Here is a 25515-nt window from a genome sequence, read left to right as displayed (position 1 = left end):
CAGGGAGTAGAAAAAGAGGAAGGCCAAACAAGAGATGAATTGATTCCATACAGGAAGCCACAGACCTGAACTTACAAGATCTGAACAGGATGGTTTATAACAGATACTATTGGAGGTCGCTGATTCATAGGGTCGCCATAAGTCGAAATCAACTTGAAGGCACATAACAACAAACACTTGTGTACAGAAAAATAGGTCCACTAAATTAAAACAGTTGGGTAGTGGCAGGAAGAAAAACAAAAAATACTCATTTCCTCCCTTCTTCCCACCTGGATTAACAGGAAAAGGCTAAACTCTTACCTCAATCCCTGTGGTACCTGCTGCTCAGGATTCCCTGTGACTGCTGTTTCCATATTTTTAAAATGTGCACATTAATTGCATTCATGCAGTTAACGTCACATCTAGTTGGCCTTTAGGAATACACAGTGGCACCCCATAGTATTATTCAGTTACTGAAAGCCCATTGTTAACTAAATTCATGATGGGTGCAAACTCCATCCCATCAAAGTACATAGAACACTGCTTTCATGTACATCTGTGCATCTGTAAAATGAACTGTATATTCCATCTATCACTATAACTGCCATTCTGAGGACATGTTATTTACATATACAAGATGGTATTTTGTACATGACTTGATACAATAAGATCGAGTTCTTTTATTGGTAAAACTTTGCAACTGGTGCTATTGTGCCAGCAGCTAAACCCAACCCCAGTGCTAGTGCAGCAGTAGCTATTAATGTGGCTGAGACATACTGGGTATGCAAAGGTGTTTGTGAGGTCTACTGCATGATACTCTACTGGCTTTTGATCCCAAGAATTCCCAGAAGCACATACCTGCCTTCTTTAGTGTTGGGAGTAAAGTGGCAATGCATGTAACAAGTAACCTGAAACAGTGGGAGGCATTAGACAGAAAGGCAACCTATTATAATCTCTTCACTGATTGCTTCTTTAGTAACAACTTCCTTGTTTTTCTCAGGTTTTCCTTCCTTTTCTAGCTCGTCAAAGGGTGCTTTCACACATAGGGCTGATTGCATTAGTTTAACAGATTTAAAAGGTAGCGCTTCTGTCCCGATTTCTAAAATCCCTTTCACACTGCAGTGCCTTTTGCATAAGGAACAGCAGCTTTTTCAGCCAATATACCAGCATTTCATGCAACTGTCTTTCACATAGCTTGTTTTCATCCCTCACCCATGCACACTGTTCCCCACTGTGTAGGCGGTCTAAGATTCCATCCCATCATCATGCAAGCCCTCTCCCTTTAGGATCTGACTTTTTAAATTGTTTTAGTTGTATCATGACGGGTGGGAAATGCTGCTGTATCCTTAACTGAGAGGGCAACAAGGCTGCTTTCACACATGGGGCTGATTGCGATAGTTTGATGGATTAAAAAGGTAGCGCTTCTGTCCTGATTTCTAAAATCCCTTTCACACTGCAGTACCTGTTGCGTTAAGGAACAGCAGTTTTTTCAGCCAATATACCGGCATTTCGCACAACTGTCTTTTACACGGCTGCAATGAATGTCTTTTTTTCATCCCTCACCCATTATATACATGCATATTGTTCCCCACTGTGTAGGAGGTCTAAGATCTCATCCCGTTGCCATGCAAGCCCTCTCCCTTTAGGATCCTGACTTTTAAAAAATTTTAGTTGTATAGACACAGGGATGTGTGTAGGAAATGCTGCTGCTATCTGCGCTGATGCCAGAATACCGGTACAATTTTCATCAGGCAAAAAAAAAAACCTTGTGGAACTAAAGGGTGGGAACACACTGCATGCTGGGATGCCTGTCACATGAGCAGCTGCAGCTGATGAAAAACTCCAGTGATTTTCAGTGTTCCCAGCCTTGTTAACAGATTATTTCTGGTGTCATTTTTAACGGAAATTTGCACTAAACTTGCACTACATTCCACTAGAATTCCCTAGCTAGCTTGTGCATTGTGTGAAAGGTCAAATATAATGCGCAAATTACCAGGTAAGAAATCGTCAGAATAAAGTGCAGTGTGAAAGCAGCTAAAGATAGTGTGTAAGTGCTAGCTTCATGGCTCTACAATGGCCACATGTATGCTTGTAGTCAGAATGGCCTTATTTCCCAGTAGTATTAAACTTTAAGTTTCTTTATTCTTAAGTTTCTTCACTCTTTCAACCAGCAGTCTTGCCAAGCTATTCATTTCTGCACTCCACTGCAATATATAGCAAACTCCAATAATTAGTAGTAAGAATGTTTTGCCAGATGCATCTGTCTCATTCTCAAGGGAAGAATATTGCTAACTGACAAATTAGCAATACGACAAACTCCTGTGGTGCTCTTAACAACTAATTTAATTAGATATGTAAGCACTGAAATTTGCCAAAGTACATAATAATATCAGGTGACAAATAACAGGCACCATTTCTTTCACTTCTTAAAAAATGTGTGTGTATATGCAATTACTAGAAGCTAAAATGTCCATTTGTGTGAATTAGACTGCCTAGGACAAAGGTTCCCAAACGGTGGCCCATGGACCACTGATGGTCCATGAGCTTCATTCAGGTGGTCTGCATAATGTCTATAAAAATGCAATTAAAAATCATACAGCATCTAGCAGCTCATTACATATTGCTACAACATACAGAAAAATCACTTAAGTGGTCCGCCAAGACCCTCAGTAATGTTCAAGTGGTCCGGGGGGGGGAGTTTGGGAACTACTGACCTAGTATTTTTTTAAAAAAAGAAAACATAGTATATAAGACATGGTGCCCATCCCAGTGAAAGAATAAAAATAAATGGGATAGACACAGTAGGCTGAGCGAAAGTCAGATATGTTGCATTCCCATGCCTCCTCAGAAGCCTTCTCTGATACCCAAAGGTCCCTCATCTTCAATTCAGCTTGGAAAAGTTCATTCTATTTTGGGCAGTGGAAAAGTTGTGGTGCGTGCTTGGTTGCAGTATGTGTGTGGTGCCCACAACAGTTTCTCTGGTTTACAAATATGCCCACTGAGATTGAATCTGTCCAAAGTTTGATGAGCCTTGCATATGTTTAAAAACATCAAGTGAACGCTAAAAGAAGCAAGCCACACTACACAGTAATTGTGGGCAGCTATTCCAGACACGAAGTGGTATAGTAGTGAACAACCATTGTCTGACCAAGATGATGGTGCTGATTTTGCAATGAAAAGGTAAGAACATAAGAAGAGCCTGCTGGATCAGGCCAATGGCCCATCTAATCTGGCATCCTATTTGCATAGTAGCCAACCAGATGCATGTGGGAAGCCAGCAAACAGGACCAGAGCACAACAGCACCCTTTGCACATGTGATTCCCAGCAACTGGTATTCAGAGACTTACTGCCTCCAGAAGGTAGGTGATGTGACTTCACTTATCTTTGGATAAAGTCTCTTCATACCAGATACTTTGATGGGCTTTGGATCATGCCCACAGAAATGATAACTAGAGAAGAATTTTTCAAAAATGGGTAAGAATTGAAAGATGGCTGAGAAGTAATTACAAATTTTTGATATTGTTTTTATGTATTCACTTGCTACTAATACTTGGCCATTATTATTTTACTTTGTATGTCCTGTGAGCCACTTTGAGCAATTTCATTGGAGGAGGAAAGCAGATTATTAATTTTCCATAAAGAAATAAATATTGAGGCATGTAAAGAGGTCAGAAAAGAGGAAGAAAGGTGTGTAGTTCAACACTTATGCCTTATTCATGCATCCATCTCATATTTTTGTATGATAAAACCGACACATGTTGGCTTTTTGGATGTTTTGACATGCTGAATGTGATAGATCAAGGATTGGTCCTTACTCAGCAAACTAAATTTGCTGTGTACAAGCTAGTGTTGAGCCAAAAACTATCCTTCAGAAGTTCTCAAATATTTTCTTCCCCTGCAAAATAGACTTCCCTTTTTCTGTCCCAATCTCAAGGCACTTCAGCATTTCAGTGGATGTAGGGTTTTGATCCTACTTTATTATTGCAAGGTGGCCAAAGATGATATGTGTGCTTTTCTTTCCAGTAAATATTTATCCAACACTGCAGCCTCCCACACATCCTGATCTTAAAAAGCTCCATAGAAGGAGCTACCCCATGCTACCTTCTGCCCATTCACTTCCCAGATCAGGTATACTGGAGCTAAGATTAGAGCCGTTGCTTCAGCAGTGAAACAGTTCAGACTGAGCACATATATAGGAGCTGGAGGCTCCACCCTTTCCTGGCTCTCATGTGTAGCTAGCTGGGCACTTCAGCTGTGGCAGCTCTGAAGTTCCTGCCTGGATTGCCATAACTTTGTTCCACTGGGGGAGAGATTATAGGGCAGGTTTAAGGACCAGCCAGGAACCTAGACAGTTGGTGTGGGGACCTCCAGTTCTGTGGCAGAGATACATGAAATGGTTGGGTTTTCAGGGTCAGTGGCAGGGTGGAGATCTGCTGGAGGCTCACTTACTCCTCTGAAAAGAACTCAGGTTTCATGTCTGAAGAGGGCTGAACCGTGACACTTTCCCTGGGTTTTAATTGAAGCAAGAGAACCTGGGAAGGCTGTAGAGTGCAGACCACGGTGAGATGATGGGTAGAAGGAAGGGAGGACACACCTTGACCACCTTGCAAGTAAAATATTTGCCATAAAAACCCTGCACCACACCACTGAGAATTTCATTGAAACTTCCTCTCCCATTTAATAATTTCCAGATGCAGTTTCTTTTCTCATGAATTGATGGAGAATGGTCGAAACAAAATGGAGGAGAACATTGTAGCACAGCATTACTGCAAGTAGGACTGTATCATATCACAGATCATCTTATTGGGAAGGGAAGGTGAGGATACCCAGACTGAGGCCATGTTCTCCCTCCATCCCCAACATACAATCATTGCAATAACTGGCTGAAGAACTCTGAGAACCGCTGTCTATTATCTTTACGAAATCGTGGAGGACTGGCGAAGTGCCGGATGACTGGAGGAGAGCTAATGTTGCCCCTATCTTCAAAAAGGGCGAGAAGGAGGAACCGGGGAACTAAAGACCAGTCAGCCTAACATCAATCCCTGGAAAAATTCTGGAGCAGATTATAAAGCAGTCAATCTGTAAGCACCTTGAAAGCAATGCAGTGATTACTAGGGGCCAACATGGATTTATGAAGAACAAATCCTGCCAAACTAATCTCATCTCATTTTTTGATCGGGTAACCTCCCTTGTAGACTGTGGGAATGCTGTGGACATAATATATCTTGACTTCAGCAAAGCTTTTCACAAAGTGCCCCATGATATTCTGATTAGCAAGCTAGCTAAATGTGGGCTGGATGGAATAACTATTAGATGGATCCACAGTTGGCTCCAGAATCGTACTCAAAGAGTGCTTATCAATGGTTCCTTCTCAAACTGGACGGAAGTAACGAGTAGGGTACCACAGGGCTGGGTCCTGGGCCCAGTGCTCTTTAACATTTTTATTAACGACTTGGATGAGGAGGTACAAAGCATGTTTATCAAATTTGCAGATGATACAAAGTTGGGGGGCATAGCTAATACGTGGAAGACAGAAACAAAATTCAAAGGGACCTTGATAGGCTGGAGCATTGGGCTGAAAACAACAGAATGAAATTCAACAGGGATAAATGCAAAGTTCTACAATAAGGAAAAAGAAACCAAATGCACAGTTATAAGTTGGGGGATACTTGGCTCAGCAGTACGACGTGAGAAGGATCTTGGAATTGTTGTTGATCAAAAGATGAATATGAGCCAACAATGCAATGTGGCTGCAAAAAAGGCAAATGCTATATTAGGCTGCATTAACAGAAGTATAGTTTCCAAATCGCGTGAAGTACTAGTTCCCCTCTATTTTGCACCGGTTAGGCCTCATCTTGAATACTGCGCCCAGTTCTGGTCTCCGCACTTCAAGAAGGATGCAGACAAACTGGAACGGGTTCAGAGGAGGGCAACAAGGATGATCAGGGGACTGGAAACAAAGCCCTATGAGGAGAGACTGAAAGAACTGGGCATGTTTAGCCTGGAGAACAGAAGACTGAGGGGAGATATGATAGCACTCTCGAAGTACATGAAAGGTTGTCACATAGAGGAGGGCCAGGATCTCTTCTCAATTGTCCCAGAGTGCAGGACACAGAATAATGGGCTCAAGTTGCAGGAAGCCAGATTTTGACTGGACATCAGGAAAAACTTCCTAACTGTTAGAGCCATACGACAATGGAACCAATTACCTAGGTATTGGGCTGTCACTGGAGGCATTCAGGAGGCAGCTGGACCGCCATCTGTCGGGAATGCTTTGATTTGGATTCCTGCATTGAGCAGGGGGTTGGACTCGAGGCCTTGTAGGCCCCTTCCAACTCTACTATTCTATGATTCTGTGATCTTGCCAATTATCTGTTGGGCAAAGGAAGAGGCCTACCTTCTTCAAAATACCAATGTACGCTGAAGTGGTTCTTTGAATTCTTCCAGCCTTATATTTAGCAACTTTACTGATAGCCATAGGCAGCCAGGAATTCCATTCAGGCACGTTAGCAGGCTGGTGGGTGAGGAATGAGCTGTGGCACATTTTTAACTAGTCTGCTAAGTGCCTAGTAGCCTGTGTTTCCATGCTGGTTTTTATAGGGCTTTCTTTCCTCTTCAGGCAATATGGAATCACAGGCTAGTGGCCTCTTATCAGGCTAGTAACTTTTGGAGGCCCATTTACAGGGCTGAAAATACTTTGCGTGAGTGAATTAAAATGGACGGGAATAGGAAATTTTCAATCAGGCAACTACAAAATATTTTATGCAGGAAATAATAAATTAAGAAGAAACAGAGTTGCTTTAATAGTGAGAAGTGATGTAGCAAAAGCAATTAGGAGCTATAACACAAGGTCTGAGTGAGTTATATCAAAGAGATTTAATGGGAAACCTATTAACATAACCATCATCCTCGTCTATGCTCCAAAGGCAAACACAGAAGAAGAGAAATTGGAGAGATTTTACGCAGAAGAAATTGATCACACACCAAAACAAGATGTGCTGATAATCATGAGGGACTGGAATGCAGAAGTAGGGAACAGAGAAGAATTACAAATTGTGGAAAAATGGGGCTTAGGAGATAGAAATGAAGCAGGAGAAAGACTTAATTGAATTCTGTGAAGCCAATAATTTGTTTCTTGCAAACGCATACGGAAAGCGGGATTGGACCAAGATGAAGGAGGTTTGAAAATTGGAGGGAGAAATATCAGTAATTTAGAATCATAGAATCATAGAGTTGGAAGAGGCCTTGTAGGCCATCGAGTCCAACCCCCTGCTCACAGCAGGAAATCCACAGCTAGAGCATCTCCCGCAGATAGCTGTCCAGCCTCTGCTTGAAGACATCCAGCAAAGGGGATCCCACCACCTCCCTAGGCAGTCGGTTCCATTGCCGAACTGCCCTTACTGTCAAGAAGTTCCTTCTAATGTCCAATCTGAATCTACGCTCCTGCAACTTAAAACCATCAGACCTAGTCCTACCCTCTGGGGCAGCAGAGAACAAATCTGTACCCTCCTCTATGTGACAGCCCTTCAGGTACTTAAAGAGTGCAATCATGTCACCCCTCAGCCTTCTCTTCACCAGACTGAACATGCCAAGTTCCTTCAGCCTTTCCTCATAAGACTTGTTCTCCATACCGGCTATCATCCTCATCGTCCTCTTCTCAACCTGCTCCAACTTGTCTATATCTTTCTTAAAATGAGGCGCCCAGAACTGAACGCAGTATTCCAGATGAGGCCTGACTAATGCAAAATATAGGGGGACTATTACTTCCCTCGACCTGGAAACTATAGCTCTATTTATGCAGCCCAAAACCACATTTGCCTTTTTTGCCGCAGCATCACACTGCTGGGTCATGTTCAACTTGCGATCCACTACAATTCCAGGGTCCTTCTCACACGCACTACTGCTAAGCTGGGTATTTCCCATCCTGTACCCGTGCATTTTGTTTTTGTGGCCTAAATGCAGAATCTTGCATTTGTCTTTATTGAATGTCATTTTATTAATTTCAGCCCAATTTTCTAGACTATCCAGGTCCCTTTGGATTTTATTCCTGTCTTCCATTGTGTTAGCTATCCCTCCCAGTTTCGTATCATCCGCAAACTTCATAAGGCTTCCCTCCACCCTGTCATCTAAGTCATTGATAAAAATGTTGAAGAGTGTCGGCCCCAGGACAGAACCCTGTGGCACTCCACTCGAAACCTCCTTCCAGTCCGAAGCAGAGCCACCGACGACTACTCTTTGAGTACGGTTTTCCAACCAGTTGTGAATCCACCTGACAGTATTTCCATGTAGTCCGCATTTGACCAGTTTGCTAGTCAAAAGGTCGTGGGGGACTTTGTCAAACACTTTGCTGAAATCTAGATAGATGACATCTACAGCATTTCCACCATCTACTAAGCTAGTGACCCAATAAAAAAAAGAGATGAGATTAGTTTGACAGGATTTTTTCTTGACAAACCCATGCTGGCTCCTACTAATCACAGCATTGTCATCTAGATGGACTCTTTTATTATCTGTTCTAATATCTTTCCCGGTATTGAAGTCAGACTGACCGGCCTGTAATTCTCCGGATCTTCTTTTTTACCCTTTTTAAAGAGCGGGACGAAGTTTGCCTGTCTCCAATCCTCCGGCACCTCTCCCGTTCTCCAGGATTTCTCAAAGATGATGGCAAGAGGTTCCGAGAGTACATCCGCAAGTTCCTTCAATACTCTGGGATGCAGTTCATCAGGCCCTGGAGATTTGAACTCATTTAGGTTAACTAGGTATTTCCTGACTATCTCCTTATCAATCTTGAACTGCAATCCCGACCCCTTACTGAGATTGCTACCGATGCAACGTTGCACACTGTTCCCTTTTTGGAAGAAAACAGAGGCGAAATAGGCGTTGAGCAGTTCTGCCTTTTCCTTGTTATCTGTCAACATTTTGCCATCCTCATTGAGCAGCAGTCCCACCGTTTCCTTGGTCTTTCTCTTGCTTCGAACATATCTGAAAAACCCCTTTTTCTTGTTCCTCGCTTCCCTCGCCAGCTTCAGCTCATTCTGGGTTTTAGCTTTCCTTACGCTATTCCTGCAAGCCCGAGCCACTCGTCAGTACTCTTCCTTGGTGATGCGTCCTTCCTTCCATTCTTTATACATGCTCTTTTTTATTTTTACCTCCTCCACCAGTCTTCCGTGTAGCCACATTGACTTTTTCCGATGTCTTCCGTTTTTCTTCCTCTTTGGAATTGTTTGCGATTGCGCTTTTTGTAATACCTTCTTCATGAACTCCCACGCTTCTTGGGCTCCTTTTTTCTTTAGTCTATCTAGCCACGGGATCCTACCCATCATTTCCCTGAGCTTGATAAAATCAGCTTTCCTGAAATCCAAGGTCCATATTTGACTATATTCTTCTTTGGCTTTCCCCAGAATCACGAATTGCAGCATTACGTGGTCACTTTCCCCCAAGGTACCGACCGCTTTAATTCCCGTGACCAATTCGTCCCTGTTAGTTAAGATCAGGTCCAGGATTGCCGATCCCCTTGTTCCTTCTACTTTTTGAAAGAGGAAATTATCAGCAAGGCCCATCAGGAATTTGTTGGAGGCTTTGTGCTTCGCAGAGTTTGTCTCCCAGCAGATATCTGGGTAGTTGAAGTCCCCCATCACTACTACTTCTTGCCTCCTTGAGATTTCAGAGATTTGTTTGAGAAAGGCCTCATCTACCACCTCTTCTTGGCCAGGGGGTCTGTAGTAGACACCTACTACCATGTTGGTTTTATTTTATTTATTTATTTATTTATTTATTTAAGATATGCGGACGATACCGTACTACTAGCAGAAACCCGTAATGATTTGAAAAGAATGCTGATGAAAGTTAAAGAGGAGAGCACAAAAGCAGCACTACAGCTGAACATCAAAAAGACTAAAGTAATGACAACAGAAGATTTATGTAACTTTAAAGTCGACAATGAGGACATTGAACTTGTCAAGGATTACCACTTCCGGGAAGGGTGACTTCGCTTGTGCCTGCTTTTGGGACGGGCTCCCGCCTCAAAAGAAGCTTATTCAGATATAAATCAGTCAGAACATTTTTTTTTTTTGACTGATGAAATTTCTCCCGGGCAGGGAGAAACGTAGAGATCAACCTCAAAGCCTGTTTTTGTTGGGAGGACTGGATTTCATTAATTTATGAGATAAGGTCCAGCCAACAATGCCGGACGGACTTCCTAACAAGCTGTATCTGCTTAAGCGATACGTTTATCTTTTCTTGAAAGAGAGAACGGACTAACAGGCAAGCACCCTTCTTTCTATTATTTTTTTTACTTGGTTTAAATTGTTGCAGCAAAAGGAGATTTGTCAGATTGATCGGCTTTGGACAACTTCTGGGTGAGATATAGCTCTTCTCTGTTATTCACGAAATTAACAGCTTATCTCTGTTTCTGTCGCAAAAAGCTGTCCTGGAAGTGCATTCTAAAGATAATAAACAGAAGAGGGATTTCTATTCCTGATTTCTATTCCGAGGAATATTATATTGTCTGGGACTATTCTCTTTTTGGTCTATTTTATTTTGACGAATCTGCTTCTTCACGACGCCACTAACTGTTTTGATGCTGGGAACTAAATTTATTTTGCATTCTTGAACATAGAGAGATAAGGCAGGTTGCTCTGTTTATACTGTGATGTCATCAAGCCTGGAATATTAACCCAATTGTTGCTGAAATAAAAAGTGGTTCTTCTTTATTTTTGTTTTGCTTTGTTTTCGTGGTTTTAAAAATGGCAATCAAGAAAGTGGCTGAGAATCTGGAAGTAATTATGTTTCAGAAAATAATGGATGAGATTGAGATAACGAAACAAACCCTGCGACAGGGTAGTAAGGAGCTGAAAATTGAACTGAGCAAAATGACGCAGGAGTTTAAAGAAATAGGGGACCCTGTGAGAGAGGAGAATGGGATCAGAGATGAGAAAAGAAAAAATAAAGGAAAGATACAAGCCCTGGAGATTGGAACAAATGTGGAATTGGAAAAAGATCTGGAGTTTATGGATTTTAGAAATAAAATCTACTGTTTGGAATTTAACGTTATCTCTGAAGAAATTAATGAAGATATTAGAGATAAAGTTATCAATGGCTTGGATAATCTTCTGGACTGGAATGATGTGATGGAGCTTGATATAGAGAAAATCTATGGAATTAACTGCAGTCATGTGACAATGGAAAAACTCTTAAGAGATGAGCCAGTGCATTTTCTAAAAAAGAAGAACACAGATATGAATTTACAACAATGTTTCAGCAACTTATTCAGAATGGATGGCAAGAAAATATTTGGGATAGAGGAAATTCCCATCAGACTCTTATTATATGACTATGGCTACGACAGCAAGATTATTATGGAATACTGATAATGGAAGATTGGACACTGAAATTACTGGACCTAACAGGACTATTGAAGATGGAAGATGGAACTAATAGGGATAATGGAATAATGGCTATTGAAATTATTGGACCTAACAGATTCTGATGAGATGGATTAATCGAAATGTTTATTTGGACTATGATTATGACAATAAGATTATTATAATTATTAACGAGATGGATTAATTGACATGTTTATTTGGAGAAAAATTGATAGATATATTTCTTAAAGAATTGAAACCTCTCTTTGACTTTTTGTGGAAAGAATAAAGTAATGTTTATGAGATTTGATGATTAATTAAGATAACTACTGGAGGAAAGTGATTTTATAATATGATTTAAGAGACAGGATTGTTATATATTGTAGACCTATAACTGATTTGATCTGCGACAAATGGGAAGTCGACATTTTATATTTTTTTGTTTAATCATTTTTGTTTTGTTTTGTTTTTTGTCTTTGAATGTTTTATGATTTTGTTTTGTATGTTTTATGAAAATTTGAATAAAAATTATTGTAAAAAAAAAAAAAAAGAATCTGTTTTAGGGCACTTTGCCCTCCCATCAGGAGGATTAGGAAGGGGTGCATCACATGCTTCATCTAAGAATAATTTTAGCTATGGCCAGACTTTGCAAAAATACTTTGCCTGTTTGATTTGTACGTATAAAAGTGATACATTCCACACCTCATCCTATGATCTGTTACTATTTGTGGTCCTCTTCCAATACTACTATCCACCCCCACACAAAAGACTCTGTCATTAGAGAGGAACAATTTTTTGCATGAGTAGCCTGCACTTTAGTCTCATACTGTCATTCTTCCTAAGAATAATCTCAACCTCCACCCACTTCATTATCACAATCTTAATGGTACATTTGCACAACAGCAGTTGTGCACCCATTCACGTTAAGGCCAAACTAGATATGACGTTATCCACATATTTCGCCCTTATGTTTTTTAAAACAGATAGCAGGTGTTGGGATGGGATGGGGAAAGACAGAGACAAACTGAATTGTGGCATGGGGAAGGGACCATGGCTCAGTGGTAGATCACATGTTTTGTATGCAAAAGGGTCCAAGTTTAACCCCCAGCTTCTACGGGTAAGGCTGGGAGAGACCAATGTCTGAAAACCTGGAAAGCTGCTATTAGTGTCAACAATACTGAGCTAGACTGACCAAAGGTTTCACAGAGCACAAGGCAGCTTCTGCTATATTCACATTTTGCCACAACTATGATCCTTATCCAAATCAATTCTGGTTTAGGCAGACTCTCCCTTCCCTCTGTGATTGGTTAAAAAAGATCAGTAAAGGAAGAAGAGTTACATAAGGGCTAAATATGTGAATAATGTCAAGTCTAGTGTGGCCCTTGAATACATGTTAAATGTATCTGTTAATTTATTTTAGCAAAAGATCCAGCTGCTTTGTGATCAAGGCTTCTTCACGATTCCGTCTTAAGTTCCCTCCTTTTTCAAGGAATATGCATCATATTTTTTGGAAATGTGAAAATTCTGCATTTCAGAATTTCCCCATAATTTGGATTGTATCCAATGATTGCATGAGTAGAAGGCAGTTTGTGCAACTACTCTCTCTCTCTTCTCTGCAGCCCCCTACACCCTAGAAATCCTCTCCAGAGAGTTGGGGGAGGCCTAAACATTGGGGCTCTGTCATAAGGGGCTGCAGTGTGAGAGGAGAAAATTGTTCCATATCAAGTGGAAGGATCTTGCTCCTACAACAGCTCCACTGGTCCAAGATCCCTCTACTCAATTTTGGATAATTCACCCCTTGCATTACAGCTCCATATGACATAGCTCCCATCATTCAGACCCACCAATCCTCTGGATAGGGTTTTTTGGGGTGGTACGGGGGGAGGAAGGGAAGAAAAAAATGGTCACACAAGCTTCCGTCTACTCACACCACCATTGGATGCAACTGGTTTTATTCCACCATCATTGTACATACTACAGTACTTCTATATCTTATTTCACCTGTTGAAGGAGACCTTTGTTGGTGCCCAGCTTATAGTGTTCAATGGTTTTTCTTACATAGACCTTTTCTGCTGGGGTTAAATCATCCTTCATCAGACCAAGCAATTCTTTCAGTTGCTCATGTTCAGGTCCTGAGCCAGCATGCAAGCTTTAAACATATACAATTGTTGAGAATAATATTGAATGAAAACAGCATAGTTATGCTAAGATACATCTGTACAAAATACCTTCTGCTTCCAGTTTAGTTTGGTGCTGTAATGTAGACGTAGGTCCCTAACAGAGACAGCAAAACACACCATGTGCCAATGCTGTAATGAACTGATTGTTTCAATGGTGCTTCATGTAAAAAGAAAAATCCTTCCTATGCATTCCAATTTAGCATGCCAGGGAGTAGATTATGCTAGACTATACTTTTGTATCTGCAGGCACATTTTATATGAAGGAGCATTCAACCATTCTGCAGTAATACAGCCCAGAGACACCTTATTTAAAAATGTATACCTCCTATCAGCATTTGCTTTCAGAATGGCTTATAAAAAATAAAGCAAGCAACATAATTTTAAAAAATCAAGATGACAAAACAGCAGTACAGCACAACATGTAATACACGCAGACAATTAAAACCAAACTCAGCAGACATTTAAAATCATTTTTGTTTTGTTTTGTTTTTTGTCTTTGAATGTTTTATGATTTTGTTTTCTATGTTTTATGAAAATTTGAATAAAAATTATTGTAAAAAAAAAAAAAAGAACTTGTCAAGGATTATCAATACCTTGGCACAGTTATTAACCAAAATGGAGACAATAGTCAAGAAATCAGAAGAAGGCTAGGACTGGGGAGGGCAGCTATGAGAGAACTAGAAAAGGTCCTCAAATGCAAAGATGTATCACTGAACACTAAAGTCAGGGTCATTCAGACCATGGTATTCCCGATCTCTATGTATGGATGTGAAAGTTGGACAGTGAAAAAAGTGGATAAGAGAAAAATCAGCTCTTTTGAAATGTGATGTTGGAGGAGAGCTTTGAGGATACCATGGACTGCGAAAAAGACCAATAATTGGGTGTTAGAACAAACTAAACCAGAACTATCACTAGAAGTTAAAATGATGAAACTGAAGTTATCATACTTTGGACACCTAATGAGAAGACCTGATTCACTAGAAAAGACAATAATGCTGGGAAAAGCAGAAGGGAGTAGAAAAAAAGGAAGAGCAATCAAGAGATGGATTGATTCCAGAAAGGAAGCCACAGACCTGACCTTACAAGATCTGATCAGGGTGGCCTATAACAAATGCTCTTGGAGGTTGCTGATTCATAGGATTGCCATAAGTTGTAATCGACTTGAAGGCACATAACCCACAAACTTACAAGGCTGGTCTAAAAGTACATGTATGTAGGTTGAAGTATTCATATGACTAATCAACATAGAATAGATTTTGAAAATCCATCTTTGTAGACTTCCAACAATTAAACAGCCCTTTCACATTGTAAAAGAGAACTTGACAAGCTACCCTTTTACTATGTGCACACTTTAAGCTCTGAAACATAACTGCACAAGTGGGAGCATCAACAGAATGTTACACTATGAAATTGACTGTTTCTGTTCAAGATGACAGCCAGCCAGCTGTGGCCGAGAGCTTCCATTCCATTTCCCCTCCCCTCGTTTTCCATTTTGCCCCCCAACATACATCCAGTATTCTGTGACTATTGAACCTGCTGAGTTCTCACTGAGGTTTTTTTGGGGGGAGTAGGGATGTGTCCCTTTCCCCTCATCACTTTTCTTGTACTTTTGCAAATCTTTCCAGATCATTTTGGCTATATAAGGATTGGCACTCAGATAATTAAGTTCACTATTGGTATATGTTGTTGTTTTATTTAAAATGAAATGTATTACCTGCCCTTTACCCTGAGGTCTCAGGGCGGATTACAACAATTTTATATACACCCTCAAAACAATTTAAATCAACTTACAATCAGAAAAATGAGCTGGATGGTAACCATCTAAAACTGTATTCTAAGTTTTTGTTGAAGATTATATTTGCAAATTATGAATTCTGTTAAACAATCAATTCACTTTCATTTATTGCTAAGCGCAATACATAGCTTTTACTGTAATTTTGTGTGATGCAACTTATGAGTTAGTGCTTAGAAACAGCATGAGCAGTGTAACATCATCTTTCTCTCATGAGTGGTGTGACCTTGTTTGGAAGGGTAGGGTAGTTTCTGTCCTCTTATAAAAATCCTTCCTCATGAAAAAACAGTGGGCTTTCACAACACAGAGGGGGCATTGGTTTATAGGCCTATGCATGGTCTCACAAGAGAACACTGTTCAATAGGCTTCAAAGCGATTCAGCTATGGCATAGCTGTGGCTGTGGCCACATGTAATATAGCCTGTAGCTCTTTAAAGAGGATTAGCTTCAGATCAGGAGGAGTATTCATCGCTGGATTTCATGTAAAGCAGAATATGCTAATGAAATGGAAATGTCTACAGCAAACATTGCATGATAACATAAACCCTCGAAACTGAGCTTAGCGCCTTGATAGTCCACTCTGAGAGACAAATTTCTTTATCTTCATGTTAATCAGACAGGTGGGGGGGATGTGATTTTTACCACAGTACCTCTTCTGATATAAATTATAGTGAGCTAAATCAAGCTAAACTCAGTGGTAGTTTTTTTGTTTTACCTTACATATAGTTAAAATAACTATCAGGCACCCTAAGACGAATTGCTTCACTATGAATAGCATTGTTTTATTTTTACATTCTTGAAAAAGAAAAAAAAATAGTACAGTTTAAATCGGGTGGGGAACCTGTCACCCTCCAGATATTGTTGGACTCCAATTCCCATCAGCAACCATCCAGCATGTCCAATGGTCAGGGATGATGGGAGCTGAAGTCCAGCAAAATCTGAAGGAACATAGGTTTCCCATCTCTGGCTTAGATTATTGTTTTCCAACTTTTTCTGTCTGTGGATGCAATCCCACCTACACACATACTGAGACTAAGTACCATTGAACCCAGAATGAACTAGTTTTGAGTAAACATGCATAGGATTGTGTTGTATGTCCATTTTATCCACAGTGTACTGGACAAGAGTGTGAACTGGGAAATTCTCGTTTCAAATTTTGTCTTGCCAATGAACTTGCTAGAGCTCCTTCACCAGTCAGTTAATCCCAGCACTGGGTATTCCATTGGCAATGGATGCCTCTGGAGGTGAGCATGTGTGAGCATCTGCTGACATTTTGTCTTCCACGTGATCAGGACTCCTGGTCATGCAGGGGTCCCACTTCTGTGCATCAGCTACTCGTGTAGTCCTCGTTCTGCAGACATCTGTGTTAATGCATGGATATGTGAGCAGCAAGGCTGCCAGCAGTGGGAGGTAGCATCAATGGTGGCTTTGGCTTTGGGCAAATCAGTGTCTTATCCTCAGCGCCAGTCTGCAAATCATACTGGCCTATCTTACAGGATTGCTGTTAAGGATTTCTGAGATATATTATGTACTCTAAAGCACAATATTAAATAATTACCTTGATCGTACAAGTTTTGATAGGAATGTGGAAAGTTGCATTATCCTGAGACAGACCATTGGTCCATCTAAGTTACTGTTTTCTGCACTGACTGGCAGCAGTTCCCCAGGGCTTCAGACAGAAGCCTTTTCCAGCCCTACCTGAAGACGCCAGGGATTGGATGTGAGGCCTTTTGCATGCAAAGGATGTGCTCTACCACTGAGCTACGGCCCTTCCTATAGTTTCAATGGAAAGGGATCTCAAAAACGTTGGGCACATTCTGAAAGTGCACGTTGTGTTAAGGTGTATGCTATGCTAGATAATAGTGTGCTCACATGCACTAGTTTACATTCATATTTCTAGTATGAATCAGCCATAGGTGATAAATAGGGTGGGGCCATTTGTTGTTTAATGTGTTTGCATGTCCGTGTTTGGTTTTGCCTTAGTTAAATTGGAAGTTTTACTTTTACCTCTATTGTCATTTTGCTTGCCTGCCTTCTGACAGATCTGTTAAATCTGTTTACTAGCCCTGTTTATATGATTTTAGAATTTTTGTATGTATGTTTCTTTTTATCTTTTTTCATTTGTTCACCGATCTGGGACTGAAATTATTCGATGAAGAGTGGGCTATAAATACTGTAAATAAATAAATAGTACCATATACTATTTATTTATTTACGTGGAACCATCGATGTACATGACTGCTTACAAAGTATGAGGACAAGTTCCTGCTCTGAGGAGTTTACAATCTAAAATGTAAAGTATGTACATGCTATATATAAATATATATAAATGGCATATATTATACACTAAAACTGTTTCTGCTATGCTGTATGACAGACGGGAACCTCAGACCTGGGGGATTGTGTGGGTCATTATATTATATTATATTATCCTGCTATTCCTCCCAGTAGGAAAAACTAATAAAATGCCAGACAATATATGATTGTCTGGCATTTTGTGCAAAAAGATTGCACACACTCACACACACACAAAGAGTATCATTTTCTCCAGATCTGCAGATATGTGTGGCTTCTTTGAAACACTGTACCTTAGGTTCTATTTAATGGTAGTCCTACCCACAGTAGACCCATTGAAATTGATAGACGTGACTTACTTATGTTCACTAATTTCAGTGGGCCTACTCTGAGTAGGACTTAGTTGGCTACAACCTTGTTTCTTTACAATATGGAGTTTGTGTAAATTATAGGACACACAACTTACTCCAGCTGGCATAAGAATTGGTCTAACTTTTTTCTTCATACAACATGCTTCCAAATACCAGTTGCTGGAAACCGCAGAAGGGGGAGTGCTCTTTGCACTCAGGTGCTGCTTGCAGGTTTCCCATGGGCAACTGATTAGCTGCTGTGAGAACAGGATGTTGGACTAGTTGGGCCATTGGCCTGATCCAGCAGGCTCTTCTTATGTTCTTATGTAACTATTGTGAGTTAGCTGTTATCCAGAATGGAAACAAAGGCTGAGAGCTAATCAGACAAAATATAGCACTCTATCCTCTAGGCCAGCCTTTCCCAACCAGTTTGCCTCCAGATGATGTTGGACCACAGTTCCCATCTTTCCTGGCCATTGGCAATGCTGGCTGAGGCTGATGGGAGTTGTGGTCCAATAGCATCTGGAGGCACACTGGTTGGGAAAGGCTGCTCTAGGCTATACTAGTTCTCAAAGTTCTATCTGTACATGAAATTTAACATACCAGGCTATGCATGATTTTTAATCTTATCTTGCTTATCTTGTTTAGGTTTTCATCTTTCTTTGAACAGATGGTGAAAATGGTGTTATACTGAGGGAATCTGACTTTGGAAAGGAGTCTGTATTAAAGAGCTTTGATTATCAAAGAGCATCAAATGCTCTAACTATAAAAAAGAGTCTTTAACAGTGCAATTCCATACATGCCTGCCTACACAGAAGTAAGTCCCATACAGTTCAATAGGGCTTGCTCCAGATCAGTATGTACAGGATAACAGCCCAAATGTTGTTCAGGTTAGAACCAGGTTATTAAGTAATCCCAAATACAAAACACACCTGACAGTCTTCAACCATCTTATGTCAGTCTCTCAAAACAATATAGATCTGTAAAACCATAAAAAATACATTCATTCAACAATAGCTTACACACATTAGTTTATTTCTTCACACACACAAAAGCTTGCAAAACTCATACCTATTTTTATGAGACAAACTAAAGACTCACTATTTTGCTGATGGGATTTGATCATGTACCAACAAATTCAGATTATGTAGTAAACGTGGAATTGGCACTCTTGTGCAACAAACACACTTCTAAAAAAAGCAGACTTTCGCAGCAAGGAAAGTGATAGGAAAATATACTGGAAAATATGAGATAACAGTTGTTTGACATGACATCATATAACTTCCCCATAAACTCTGTGCAAACAAATGAGGATGAATGGTTAATAAACAGGTCACCTAGAACCAACCTAAATATTAAAATGTGCTAGGAATCATATGAGAAGCCCTATTCAAATGGGATGGGCTACTTAATGTGATGAAATTTGTGGGCTGTATGTGACTTATCACTTGGAAGTTCAGATGCTGTTCGTTTTGTAAAAAAACTGAACAATTGCTACCTGTGCAGTACACGGCTAAATATTTGTTATTCATGCATGATGCTAAAATGCAAACACATCTCTTTTCCCCTGAGAGGTCATGGCAGGTTTTGCCCATTTGCACATGAAGAATTAAAGTGTTCTATAGGCTTCAACGAGCCCCAAGAAAGGTTTACAACAGAGAGTTCCTCTGGTTCATTTTGAAAGCGTGAGCTCACATTACTTGCTAGCATTTCAGCTCTCTCAACCCAATAGCTTAGGATTTCGGTGGTTGGTTCATTGGCTGGTGAGAGGAGGGGGGGTATTGCCGTTTTGAAGGGTTTGTCTCTGTAGACTTGGAGGGCTGATGATACATATTCATGAATGAGAAGTCTTTCCAGACCCTGTTAACATTGACAAAGACTAAGCTGTTTCACACAGCAAGCGGACGGGAGTTGTGGGTGATGACGGCTGCAGGACAAGATTAGCTCAAAAAACAATCTTATTCCTTGCGTCACTTGGCCTTGCCTTCCTACTGATTTCCACAATTGTTGTTCTGGGACAAAACTATCATTCAGTGATGGCTCCTTCTAGCCATATTCAGATAACAACAATTTCCTTAACTTCTGTTTTATTGAACACCACCAAGTAAGATCAGAAAAGAAGGGAAGCAGCTTCTCTTGTTCACAGACTGGAGTTGATCACTTCAAAGGTATCTTTGATCTAGAAATATGTGGTGTACCAAATTCATTATGTCTTTTTTAACGAGCTTTTTAAATTTATTGCTCGTAATGTTGACTCCCTTTTCCACGTTCAGCCATAGTTTGTGAGATGGTCGTATTTAGAGAGAAACAGTCCAAACTTGTACTTTTAAGGTCATTACTAGTGGAAACAACAGGTGCTTTTGTTCTTTAAATTATGACTCCCTCAAGATTCTGCCTTTGGCCACGTATTTCTTTTACTTTGTAAAATCTCCCTGCCTTAATGGAAGTGCATAGGGAGGGTAGACAGAATGTGGGACTGATGAATAAAAGAATTCATTGACGCATGCTTAACGAGAAAAGTGAGTGTTCTCAGATATGCCATCCAAACCTAAATGTATCTAAACTCTAAATTTGTCTCAAGTTTCCGTATGGGTTCAGAGCACTGTCATATGTACAGCGAAACGAGAAATGGGGGCCACGTCTACCTTTAGAGAATATATAATCTAGAATCACAAAGTTTCTGTTGTGGCCCACACAACCCTGTTTTTCCACCAGTGGTCATTCACCTGCAGCTCAATAATTTGAAGAGGAGGTGGGCCAAGGGAGAAGGCCATGCTAGATGTGACCTGTGGACCAAATATTGCTCAAACCATACCACTGGTTGTGTACAATCTAAGAAACCCATTACCTGTGGTTAATAAGAAATTGTGGTAACAATAATCAATAAAAGTAAAAATACAGTGGTGAAGGAATGCTTTTTGTTTTTCTAAGCTTATTATGATCATGATTATCATTGTTATCATCATTGCAATTATTATTGTCATTGTCATTTTAATACACTGAGCGCCGCTTCTGCTCTAGAATCCCACTCATATCCATTCTCCTATAATTCAAAATGGCTCTTCAATACAGCCAGGCAATTTGCCACTTGCATGCTTGTTTGCACCATGTAGCACAGCAATTGTATAATGTAGTGTAACAGAAAGAGATGCCTAAAGGGCCACATTCGACCCCCAGTCCTGAGGTTCCCCATTCTTGATCCATCTGATTGCATCATCCTCAGCCTGCGACAGAACTGTATGTTCCAAGGCAACTTGTTGTTTTCACCACTCCTAGTGATTGTGGGGTGTGAATTTGGAGGAGAGAATCGGCAGGCAGGAAGGAAGAGGGTGATTAATCTTTTGCACTGGGTCAATTCATTCCTGCAAATGGGCCTCTACCCATTTTAGCCCATTTTTTTCTCAGCAGGGCACTGAGACTGGACAAAACAGCCTGAGAGAGGGCATGGTTCAACCTACCCACATCAGGCCCTGTTCCAACATGGGTAAAGTAAGGGCTGCCGATGTTTATGTGGCAGCATGGGGGGGGGGGGAAATCCCACATCGGATCTCTCTCTCCCTCTCTGAGGTCAGAGCTCTCTCTCCACCCTCAGGGAGGAAAATCAAATCCTATCTACCTGGGACACCCACCTAGGACCATAGGATTGAAGGCTTAAAGTTTTATTTCAAGTTGCACATCTTCATGTCAAAGATGAGTGTTCTCAACTCCAGTTGGAGCATAGCACTTCTCCCTCACATGAAAAATTGTGCTGGAATTGATTGCTAGCCTCTGCTCTAAGTATGATTTCTTGTGCTTGCTCATAGATTTTTTTAGGGAAATTTAACTTGGTTAACCCATTCAGTCATTACTCATTCATAGGTATGTACTAATGTGGATCACTTTAAATGTTCATTGGATGAGCAGAAAGTGTTGTGCCATGATCTGTCCATGTAGAGAGGCTAGCCTTAAAGTTCAAATCTGGATCCATAGCTCTTGGCCCCAAGTTCTGGAGATGAAATAGAATTGGATGGGAATTCTGGAAGTCCCCAAAATGAAAGACACTTGAAGAACCAGGATTTTGCTTTGTGTCTGCCTGCAGTCAAACATGCCAGGGCAACTTCTGTGACTTTTCACATTTCTACAAATCCAGAATGTGCTACAACCACCCAGGTATGGAGGGGGAAGGGTTGTACAAATGGCAGAAACAGAAAGGGGAAGTAGTCTGCTTTATAAAGATCTACCATGTATAGAGTGCTTTACTAATATCTAATATAACCTAAATCCCTCTCGTAAAGCTTAATCTCTATAGTGTCTTTAAAAAAAACACCCTGCAATCTCCTCCCTGCTCCAGGCTACTCTTGATCTCATTTCTAAACACAAGCACTTCTGCTTCAGCTTTGCTAAGGAAGGGGGTAGGGTAGACTGTGCAGGAACCAGCCCCCCTCGCCCCCTCCCCCTTTTCCCCATTTTGCCTGTTAATTGGCTGAGACCACCAGAATTTGGAGGACACAGATGTCACTGATAGTTTGCCTAGGGAGCACATTCATGCCCATCTGTTGCAGTCTAGAAGGCTGTTCATACATCCACAAGGCCTTCATTTAATTCTTGTCAGAAAGTAATGTAAATCCCGTTTACCTCAGAGGTCGCAGCCGAGATTTATGCCAATGAGCCCCCTGAAATTTACACACACACACACACTGTAGTTCTATAGGAGAAAAGAAACCCTTTCATGTGGGTGCATATTAACAAGAGAGCTTGCCTTAGGAAAGGCTTTCCCCGAGTCAGGGTTTTCCTTATTTTAATACAGCCAGTGCCATTTGGTATACCAAGCTTTACAAAAAGAAAAGCATTTAATCTTGAGACCACAAAAACTAGTAAGATGGTAATAGAGCCTTGAGCAAAATAGCCATGCTTCATCTCTCATCTCATTACAAACAAAATATCCCATCTATTTTTTGCTGTGTTCAACATATACCTATATAGCGGGGGGGGGGGATTGTGGACTGTTTAAGAAAAAAATACTTAAACTTTTGCTTGGGATGTTATTAATACCAGTGACCTCAAACAGTTTCTGATTTATTTAAGAAAATGGTGTGAGATAAAGCAAACAAACAAGAGATAAGCTCAGCAGGCATAAATGTGTAAAAAAGGAAATGCTGATAATCCAGTTAATATCATCCAGTCCTAACCTCACATAATACAACCCACAGTACACATCACAATAAATCTATTTTAAAAACTGGCAACTTCCCCCCTACCTATATGTATATATTTATCATATCCTATTATGTTACATTGTATCATATTCTTATCTCGGTTTTAAATTTCAAACTGGAGTTGTAGGAAAGTACATAAAAACACTGCTGTGCTCATTTTGAGGAGAGAAACCTCATTATCTTGCAAGTTAACATTTAAAGCTGACCTTTTAAAAGGCTGTGTGTTTGGTGCTCAACCTTGCTGTCTCATCTGCAGGGCCATGGGACTCTTGCTATTGAATTCCAAAGGGAGCAAAATCCAGCCCTTTAGAATGAGTAGATGCAAAATGCAGTGTAGCGTAATGACATGGGTTCAAAGTGGCCTTAACAATCCCATATTGCAATGTGCTGAGGGTGCGGGGGAAGAATCTATACTTGGCTGTACATTTGGGGTATAATTTTAAAATGCAGCTCTAATAAAGCAGGCCTATAGTTGTCTACTTAGAAGAAAGTCCCATTGCATTTAATAAGGCATACTCCCAGGTAAGTGATTATAGGATTGAAGCCCAAATTTGGTTTTTAGAGGACTGTCACAGTACAGAGTAGCATTCAAAAACATCTCCCTCCCCCCCTGGACTACATGTAATAAACTACTTATGGAGATAGTTGCAAGATTCTCTTAGAGCTGGGTGACATGCTGCATTTCTACAGTGGTGCTGCATGGGGAGAATCCTGAGGCACAGATAGAGAGGCTGGGGGGGGGGGCACTAGCCTATGAGTTGCTTTATTTTACTGTATGTGTTTGCTTGTTTGACGGCTCTTCATTATAAAAGAAGCACAAAGCCATTTCCAGCATATTATAATCCATCATATTATAACAAAACCAAGAACTGAAAAACTAAAATCAGCAATCATTTATAAAGCCATCCCAGATAATGACAGCGGTTCAGCGGTTGAACACATCCTCAGACCTTGAATACCCTAGATTCGAATCACTAAATGCCTGGAAGAACAGATACGCTTTAACCTAGCACCGGAATCCCACCAAAGTTGGGGCATTCCGTGCCTCCAGGGGGAGGGTATCCCTCATCAAGGCCATGAAACCTTCTGGAATGACATAGGATATGCAGTTGGGAGTGACAGTGAGAGGAGTAAATCAGCAAAAATTAGGTTGGGCCAGTTTCGGCCTTCTGACCCTTGTAAGTGGCTTTTGGTAGGGAGGCTGTAGTGGGAGTAAGGGGGCAGAAAAGCCTTGTTGTGTAAGCAGCAGAGTTCTGCTGCTTCCTTGAAACCAAGCCTGTATCATGCCTGGAGTTGTCCCTGACCTGAGTCAGGGCCAAAGTCTGGACAGGCCCAGAGTAGGAAAAGTGTGTATGCCTCCATATTTTAATTACTTGTATTGGGATGTTTATGAAAGGGATTTTTTTCCTAGATTGTCTACTTGATTTGAGACTTTCAAGAAGGAGGAGGAGGAGTGAGGCCCCATCCCACCGAAGGGAAATAAGGGAGCCCTTAATGTTAGTAATGAGCTTTGTGCTTCCTGTTGTTCCCAGGTCCCCAGGTAATTTAAGCATCACTCATTCCCTTCTCAGCTTTGCAAATGATTCCTAACATGACTAAAAGATTTGTATAATTACCATTGCCTCCATTCAAGGGACACCCCAGAGAAAGGGGAAGTTTCAGTGTAGCACTTAAAATAATTAAAAATGTTTATTTGAAAGTCAAAACAGCCCTGTCCATAAATAATCATTGCTTTTCTCAATTGATTGTGCTAAGACCCCACTGAACACTCCTGGGATGATCTTTATTTGTTCCCTGTTGGGATTAATCCATGAATGCAGTCTCCACGTGGAATTCATCGGGTCTTGGTTTCCCCCTCATTGGTCTCTCTGGAATTGTAGCATAGCCTGAAGATCAAAATTAGGATAATATTTTTTTTCTTATGAGAGAAAGGGCTTAGAGGTTTTAATTGGTTTCTCAGAATTTTATGTTGTGAACATTTATCTAATTTTACATCCAGTTTTTAAGGGCATAACATTAAAAGTTACCAGAGGAGTAGCTGTGTTAGTCTTTTTCAGCAAAAGAGTCTTGTGGGCACCTTAAAGGTTAACAAATTTATTATGGCATAACCCTTTGTGGACTAGAGCCCACTTCATCAGTTGCATGAAATGTAACGGATGAAAGCACTTCATGCGTCTGATGGAGTGGCCTCTAGTCCACAAATGATTATGCCATAACAAATTTGTTACTCTTCAAGATGTCACTAGACTCTTTGTGGTTTCATAAAATTATGAAGATCATGTAAGTAAATATACACACTCACTGATTTGTAAACAGTAAGTGATATTGGGTGGCAGGTTTTTTTCCAAACTGAATTTAGCA

The 25515-nt window shown here is 40.6% G+C and overlaps 1 protein-coding gene across 9 annotated transcripts in view; it reads left to right on the top strand.

Annotated features, from left to right (window-relative positions):
* The window catches only part of ALPK1 (alpha kinase 1), a 90994-nt gene that overhangs the window by 14884 nt on the left and 50595 nt on the right, over positions 1 to 25515 (top strand). For 3 of the 9 annotated variants that reach the window (XM_061585367.1, XM_061585364.1, XM_061585363.1), the window contains one exon: positions 4672 to 4796. The exons of the other annotated variants lie outside the window; for them this stretch is intronic. The gene's annotated coding sequence lies outside the window, so the exon portion shown is untranslated. The remainder of the gene's footprint in view (positions 1 to 4671; positions 4797 to 25515) is intronic. 9 annotated transcript variants of the gene reach the window in all.

The sequence above is a fragment of the Rhineura floridana genome, chromosome 9, assembly GCF_030035675.1.
Source record: "Rhineura floridana isolate rRhiFlo1 chromosome 9, rRhiFlo1.hap2, whole genome shotgun sequence".
Classification (NCBI taxonomy): Eukaryota; Metazoa; Chordata; class Lepidosauria; order Squamata; family Rhineuridae; genus Rhineura; species Rhineura floridana.
This window is presented reverse-complemented; position numbering and strand designations above follow the sequence as displayed.